The 8,328-nt window shown below is 40.0% G+C and overlaps 2 long non-coding RNA genes across 3 annotated transcripts; both read left to right on the top strand.

Annotated features, from left to right (window-relative positions):
• The first annotated feature begins 1,516 nt into the window (after window positions 1-1,516).
• Window positions 1,517-6,957, top strand: LOC112655465 (uncharacterized). Of its 2 annotated transcripts, XR_003133696.3 has the most exons (4): window positions 1,575-2,292; window positions 5,495-5,525; window positions 6,205-6,569; window positions 6,774-6,957. It is a non-coding gene; the product is annotated as an uncharacterized LOC112655465 (long non-coding RNA). The 2 variants fall into 2 exon arrangements; XR_007412950.1 differs by having other exon boundaries at window positions 1,517-5,525.
• A 36-nt stretch (window positions 6,958-6,993) lies between these two features.
• On the top strand, window positions 6,994-8,009 carry LOC112655461 (uncharacterized). The gene is made up of 3 exons (XR_003133693.3): window positions 6,994-7,029; window positions 7,140-7,322; window positions 7,682-8,009. It is a non-coding gene; the product is annotated as an uncharacterized LOC112655461 (long non-coding RNA).
• Window positions 8,010-8,328: the final 319 nt, after the last annotated feature.

Below are 8,328 nucleotides of genomic sequence, written 5' to 3' on the forward strand. Positions count from 1 at the left end.
TTGTCTCTTTACAGCATCACTTAAAATTGCCAGCCTAGTTCTTATCTCTCTGCTGCACTCATAGGGTACCAGGACGGTGGTGAGGAAGGAAGAAGAGAAATACCATAATTGATTCCCTACCTTCTATGAGGTGTTTTACCGTCGTGGTGGCCCTCACTATAACCCCATAAGGTGGGATCATGGCAGTATGAAAGAGGAGGAAACTGAGCTTCAGAAAGGTGAGGCAACTGGCCAGAGGTCACACAGTTGGCCACACACAGCAGAGGTGGAATTTGAACCCAGTGTGTCTGGTCTCATAGCCTGAGGAGCTTTTTGTGGCTTGGTAAGCACAGAGATAACAGTGTCAATGGGGTCACTGGATGTGGAGTAGGTGGAAGGTGCTCTCTCTGCTCAAGAGGGGAATGAGTCCAAGGATAGCTTCACAAGGCCTCCTGTGGCACATGGACAGATGCCAAGAAAGACAGATGTAGGTGAGTGTAAAGGGTTGGCAGTTGTAGATGCATAAACAAGCCCATACCTAGAGCAGATCTTCCAGAAACAGTGACTCTGGGAGACTTATTTCATTTCCTTCCACTCCCCCATCTTAAAAAGTTGAATGTCTCATGAAGATGAAGGTAACCAACCATCTACAGAGGATTAAAATGGCAAGAAAAACAAAGGTGATCTAAGCATAGCATTAGCCATCTGTTTGGCATAGAGAGGGCGAACACTGATTTTGCTGGACAGGATATAGCATAGGACTTAAGTGACACTAGGTTGATGTTTGTTAAACTGCAGATCTTATAGGACCCCTCTGATGCTATCTAGAGAGCTAAGCACAATGGGGTCGTTCTTCATAGAGGCTGACTTTTATGCCAGGAAATTTGAGGATGGAAGTGAGTATGCACTCTTTTTTTATTTCTCACTTGGAAATTTTGAAGGCAGGAGACCTTTGGAGCAGGCTGTGATAGTAGGCAGTCACAGAAAATTAGTGTATTATACAATTGGTGTATTAGATTTTTTATACAACTCATTAGGGAGACAGACAGGTAGGAGTTTCCTATGGAAGAAAGGAACTGGTAGCTGGACTTGGACCATTTTGCTAGTACAGAGTCTGTGTTAGAGTCCTAGAGCTGCTGTAACAATTTACCACAAACTAGATGGCCTAAAACAATAGAAATTTATTGTGTCATACTTCTGGAGGCTAACCATCCAAAATCGAGATGTCAGAAAGGCAGCTATGCTCCCCGTGAAATTTCTAGGGAAGGATCCTTCCTTGCTTGTCCCAGCTTTTGGTAGCCCAAGATGTTCTTTAGCTTGTAGCAGCATGTCTCCCAGCTCGGATTCTCATCTTCACATGGCCATCTTCCTTCTGTGTCTTCATATGGTGGTCTCTCTTAGTGTCTGTTTCCAAATTCCCCTTCTAAGGTCACCAGTCATTGGATTAGGACCCACTGTAATGACTTCCTTGTGACTTGATTACATTTGCAAATACTTTATTTCCAAATAAGGTTACATTCTTGATCAGGGCTTAGGACTTTGGGGTGGGGGGGCACACAATTCAACCCCAAACAATATTTAAAAGGGTTGGCAGCTGGGCGGGGGAACCCAGTGTAAGAACTGTGGTGATTTATGCCAAGTGTAGGGGCTGAAGTAGGCAGTGGGAAAGGGTCACACCTCAGGTCAGAGCCTCTTAAAGCATGCACAAATGCACTGTAATGAAACCAGCGTGTAGACTCTTACTTCACAATGGGCATAACTGCCCACAGTGGGCAGCACATGGCCCCAGTCAAGTAAAAGACTCCTTACCACCTTCCCTGAATCTTTCTCCCCAGTCCCTGTATATTGGAGTAGAAGAGACACAGGAAGAGGAGGATGTATCCCCAGAATGAAGGAGCAGACCACAGCCCAACTCCCCACTAAGGAACCTAGAGCCATTGGAAAGAGCTACACTGGAGGGAAGGGAGGAGAAAGGCAGGGCCAAATTTACTCGAAGTTTCACTGCATCAGACTGAACCAGGCTTTGTGAACCTAAGTGGACATATGGGTCTGAGATTTGCCCACGATATGATCAAGGGGTGGGGAAAGGGGCTTTAATGGCCAGTAAGTGAGGGAAAGTATTATATGCTTATATTTTTCCTGCTAAGTCAGTTCAGCATAGGAGATGTCAGAATTCAAGTCTAAACTGTGTGACCTGGAGCAAATCTTACACCACCTCTGAGTTTCAGATGCCCCATCTATATATTTTGGCTGATAATTTAACACACACACACAGCCTCTGCAAGACTACAGAAGAACTCTCTACGTTTTGGGGTATGGTTGTTACAGAGGCCTGAAACCACATTTGGCATTCAGTTTTCCATGTCTTGATTGTATCGTATCAGACAGAGCACTCAGCTTTTCTGAGCTTCAGCTTTATCTACAAAACAGGGTCGTGAGTCATGGGGTAAATGAGCAGATGAAATGAGATGTGAAATTACTTTTTATTTTGTAAAGTGTCTTATACTTGTAAAATACTTCAGGCATGTCTCCTACTGTCTGTGTGTTTATAATACCAAATAGATGTAACGTATTGGATTAGGTGCAAGTATTGACATCACTTGAACTGTTATGATGATAATTTGTGATCAGCAACTTGCCCTGGACATTGGATACTTCTGGAAAGCTTTAAAAATACTTATTTTTAAGTCCCTCCCCCCAGAGGTCCTGATTTAATTGACATGGTCTTCAGCCTGGGCATCAGGGGTTTTCAAAGCTCCCAGTGTTTCGTTGGTGTGGTGCTGTGGATGTTGGATTGCGAGCCATAGGGTGAAAAACAACTGCAGAGTTAGGCTATTAAAATTCAGAGTGGATATATGTATGTATGTATAATATGTAATATATATATGTATATTTTAAAGATTTTATTTATTTATTCATGAGAGACACAGAGAGAGAGCGAGGCAGAGACACAGGCAGAGGGAGAAGCAGGTTCCATGCAGGGAGCCTGACGTGGGACTCAATCCTAGGACTCAAGGATCACGCCCTGGGCTGAAGGCAGGTGCTCAATCACTGAGCCACCCAGGCATCCCTATATACATATTTTTTTTTTTTTGTAGTCTAGCAGTATGTATTTTTTCTTTACCATTTTCTGTTATTGAAGTATAGTTGACACACAATGTTAAATTAGTTTTAAGTTGTACAGCATAGTGATTTTCCAAGGCATTATTACATTATGGTCTATTCAGCACGGGTGTAGCTACTAACTATCTGTCACCATATAGCACCTCCAATACTACTTTTAAAAGATTGATATATTTATTTCAAGGGAGAGAGTGCAGGAAGAGAGTGAGCAGGGAGAGGGGCAGAGGGAGAGACTCTTGAAGCAGACACCCCCACTGAGAGGGCTAGATCCCTCTGGCTAGATCCCAAGGCCTATGAGTTCATGACCTAAGTGGAAACCAAGAGGCAGACATTTAAGTGGGCTGAGTCACCCAGGTGCCTTTCCAATACTATTTTTTAAACTGTCTGTTATTTTTCACATGCTAAGTTTCAGTATGCATATGGATTTGATTCTACAGGGAAAATTGCTTCATCATTTATTTATTGTTCCTAGATCTGAGTCAGTATCACAATATTTTCTTTATTTCTTTTTAAAGATTTATTTCTTTTGAGAGAGAGAGAGCTCATGAACAAGGCAGGGGGAGAAGGGCAGAGGGAGAGGGAAAGAAAGAGAGAGAATATCAAGCAGACTCCCCACTGAGTGGAACCATTCATAGGACTCAATCTCAGGACCCTGAGATCATGGCTTGAGCTGAAAGCAAGAGTCAGATGCCCAACTGATTGAGTCACCCAGGCACTCCACAGTATTTTTTTAAATTTCGGATCCTAATATCTAATAAGGCACAACTTGAAAATTTGCCTTCCTGCTTTTTCAAATTGCTTGATTCCTAAACCTTTCCTGTGAAGTTTAGAATTGGTATGTTCAACCCTTGAACACTCAATGGATTTTTGTTTAAATTTCATTGATTATAGTTTGAATTGATAGAAATGGTTCTTTAAAATATAAAATATCCTAATCTGTGAATAAGATCTCACATAAGAGTATGGACAGAAAACAGGAACCCTTCTCCAGGTGTTTTAAGCAGAAAGTAATTTGATGCAGGGCCTTAATTGCTGGCTAGGTTCCTAAAATAGGTATGTATTTGTTTTGTTTGTTTAGTTTTCAAATATTTGGGGGCAGGGACTGGCTATGTTTTCTTTTTTTCTTCCTTTAAATTTTGCAGTGTCAACAGAGAATGATATATACTTTGGGTTTTTTGTTTTTTGTTTTTTTTAAAGAGACTACCTGTCCTGGCATGAGAGGGGGGAGGGGCAGAAGAGAAACTCAAGCCCACTCTGTGCTGAGTGATCTGGGACCTGATCTCATGACCCTGAGATCATGACTTGAGCCAAAACCAAGAGTCAGATACTTAACTAAGTGAGCCACTGAGGCACCCCAAGAATGATACATATTCTTAAGTGTTTGTTGAAATATCCTCTATTCTTTGCAGGTCATCAATTTTGGTGAATAGTTAATAAGAGTTTCACAAATAATATGTGTGTTCTGTTTATTGGGTATGGGGTTCTATAAATGTCATTTAGATCAAGCATATGAGTTGTATGCCAGTCTTCCATCTCTTTGCCAGTTTTTTGCCTGCTTCATTAATCAATTACCTAGAAAAGAACCTTAAAATATTCTACTGTGATTGTGAATTTGATTTCTTCTTGTACTAATGCCACTTTTTGCTTTACATGTTTGAGATTGTGTTATGAAATGAATATAAATTTAAGCACTCAGAATTCCTGAAGAGTTCTGTCCTTTATCATTAACTCATGAACTCCTATTAATTTTTTTCTTGCCTTAAACTCAATTTTGTCTGATATTTTAGAGCCCCACAAGCTCCCTTTTGTTTAGGTTTACTAGTGTGTTTTCCATACTTTTACCTCTACATTTTCTGTGTAATTATATTGTAGTTATTTCTCCTATAAACATATGTAGCTGGGTTTTCTCAGAATTTCCATTTTGAATAATTTTAAATGTGCAGAAAAGTTGAAGGAATAAAACAAAAAAAAAATGCTTCCCTTTCCCCTAAATTCATCGTTGTTTATACTTTGTCACTTTGGCTTCTCTATCAATTACACAATTTTATAATATTATGAATATTACACAATTATTTTTACTGAACTCTTTATATGTAAATTGTATGTATCATGTTACTATACTCTTAAATATTTATGGTAAATTGCATGCATTTTTTTTTTTGCATTCTGTTTTATATATATATATAATATGTATGCATATGCATACAACTCATATACACATTTTAATCATTTAACATTTTATTGCTGAGTGATTCATTGATGGATATGTCAGAAGGTATTTATCAATTCACTCATATAGGACATCGAGTTTTTTCCAGTTTTTGGCTACTACATATTAAACTGCAATGAACATTTGTGTATGAGGCTATCTATGGATATCTTTTTCTTTCAGTACACCTAGGAATGGAATGGCAGATTGTATGGTAGGTGTATGTTTAACTTTTATTTATTTATTTTTAAAGATTTATTTATTTATTTATTTTAGAGAGAGAGAAAGAGAGGATTGGAGGGAGGGAGGAGCAGAGAGAGAGGGAGTGAGGGATCTCAGGCAGACTCCCTAGCAACTTTGGCACCCATTGAAGGACTCAGTCTCACAATCCTGAGATCATGACATGAGCCTAAAATAAGAGCCAGGTACTTAACTGACTGTGCCACCCAGGTGCCCTGTAACTTTTAAAGAAACTCAGTTTTCCAAATTGCTTGTATCATTTCTATTCCTCCAGCAATGTATGAGAGTTCTATTTCTCCCACATTCTTGCCAATGCTTGCTTTGATCCATCTCTTCCATTTTAGTCATTCTGATAGGTGCATACTAGTACCTCATTGTGATTTAATTAAATTAATTAATTTATTTAAAGTTTTAATTTAAGTAATCTCTATATCCAACTTGGGGATCGAACTCACAAACCAGAGATCAGGAGTCATATGCTACCTCGGACTGAGCCAGCCAGGTGCCCCCACGTTTTCCGTTTCTTTCTATCTCCATGTTGCTTTCTAGAGCATTCTGTCATAGTCACCTTCTTATCCTTTTATTTCTCTTGAACAATTTTACCTCTCTTTTAATATTCTAATTTTAGTGACTATTGTATTTTTCATTTGCAGAAGGTTCTTTTTAAAATTCGTTTTTTTCTTAGTGTTCCGTCTCTAGACATTCTTTGCTTTCATTAAATGTCAGAAATGCATATTGAAAATTACTCATATTGGCCTGTTGTTAACTGTAGTTCCTTGGTTCTGATAGTCCTGTTTGCACATCTGCTAACTCTCTCATGTGGAGGGATGTTTACTCAGATCTTTGTAACTCACTTATTGTATATGCATCTTCTGTGGGTGTTATCTCCTAGGTAATTCCATGTGTCCTAGTTGTGAAAGTGTCCCTAACTCTGATACCAGCAGGATCTCAGAGTTTTCAATGGTCCTGAATCAGATTTGGCGTTAATTGATCTCTTTGTGGCTCCCATACAGTACAGGTAACACGAATTTAGGTCCCATCTCTGGCATATGCTTGGGATTTAGTTTCTCCCAGTTGTCTTTTTATTTCTTTTTATTTAAGACTTCAGGGAGCGTGAGCTTCCTTGGGGGCTCTGTGGTGTACAGGCAGGGACTTTCTGGTTTCCTGGGAATGGAAGGAGCAGATCTTGAGGGATACAAGCTCTATTTTTCATTTTCTTTAGAGGAAGCGAGGGAGGAGGAGAGAGACAGAAGGTGAGGGAGTGAGAAAATCTCAAGGAGACTCCACACCCTGAGCCTGTGGAGCCTGACTCAGGGCCTGATCTCAGGACCCTGACATCATGACCTGAACAGAAACAAAGAGTTGGACACTTAACCGATCGAGCTGCTCAGCCACCCCAAGGGGATCCATGCTTTATGACAGTCCCCCCACCCAATCTCCTACCACCTGTGGCCGAGTGCCACATCTTCAGTCCCTGTGTGAGTATCAGAACCCCAGATCCTGCCGCTGGAGCCTCTGTCTGTTTGGAACTTAGGAAGCTCCAAATTCTTATTCCTCTCTTCCCCACCTATGTTCTGAATCCATTTAGACAGATGTGGAAGTCTGACCACAGAAATGAGCATTTCACCTTTATTGCAATGAAGCAGTGGCAACAGAAGAATTAAAACACTCTGCCTGTAACCAAACTTGCTCTCCAGACACAGACAGCATGGGAAAGTCTCATTTCTAGGAGCACAGCCTTCACTCTGCAGTACAATATAACCTAGGGCAGGTGAGAATGCACATTTTCTACAATAGAGAGGTGCTAGAACGGAGAGGCCAGAAGGGGTTGATCCAGACATGCCTAGTAGTTCCTTTTCTTAAACTCATCAACCATTTAAATCACCCCTCTTCTCATGAGAAGGAGGGAGTCCATGATTGAGGCCAAGAGTATTAGTCTAAAGGAAGGAAGTTTCCCCATGAGAAACAAGGCTTCAGGGAGGCAGGTGGGGGGTATTCAATCCCTTCTAAAGATATCCAGTGTGCTTAGGGTCTCTGGCTTTCATTCTCTCTTTCCTTTCTGAAATCTGTATCTCTCTTATTTTCAGCTGAACTATATATTTAAGACTATTTTTGGTATATTTTGCCCAGGCTTTCCATGTTTGAGGCCAGGAGCATCAGCTGTCATGTTTGTTGAAGTTCCTCTAGAGAGCGTTTTCACAAAGGCAAGTGGGATGGTCTATTAAAATAGACAAGTGCTAAAGGAGAACAGGCCGATCTAGCCCTCTCTCCGAGTCTTTTCTAGTCTCTGAGGTTGCACAAAATAAAAACTGTTTGCTGGCAGCATTCTTTCCTTCATTAACTATAATAAAGTAAACATGGGTATAGATCTCAACATACCCAAATATATGTGTATTGACTTTCTGAGTTTAGTAGGTAAACACACTTACAAATATATATATTGCATGTGCAATTTGAATTTCTGGCCTATATCTCATTTATTGCACAGTGTCATTTACACTCTCCTGTTGTTTTCATTAATCTATTGTTATGTAGTGATACAGGTTCAGCTTCATCAAAGTACACCTTTATAATGGGATTCCTTAAAGCTATTTGAAGTTCAGCTTCATCGTAGCACACCTTTATAATGGGATTCCTTAAAGCTATTTTCACTGGTTTTTAACCAGTGAAATTGCTTTTTTAAAGAAATTGAATTTTATTTATTTTTTTTAAAGATTTTATTTATTCATGAGAGAGAGAGAGAGAGAGAGAGAGAGGCAGAGACACAGGCAGAGGGA

The sequence above is a fragment of the Canis lupus genome, chromosome 9 (assembly GCF_003254725.2).
Source record: "Canis lupus dingo isolate Sandy chromosome 9, ASM325472v2, whole genome shotgun sequence".
Lineage (NCBI taxonomy): Eukaryota > Metazoa > Chordata > Mammalia > Carnivora > Canidae > Canis > Canis lupus.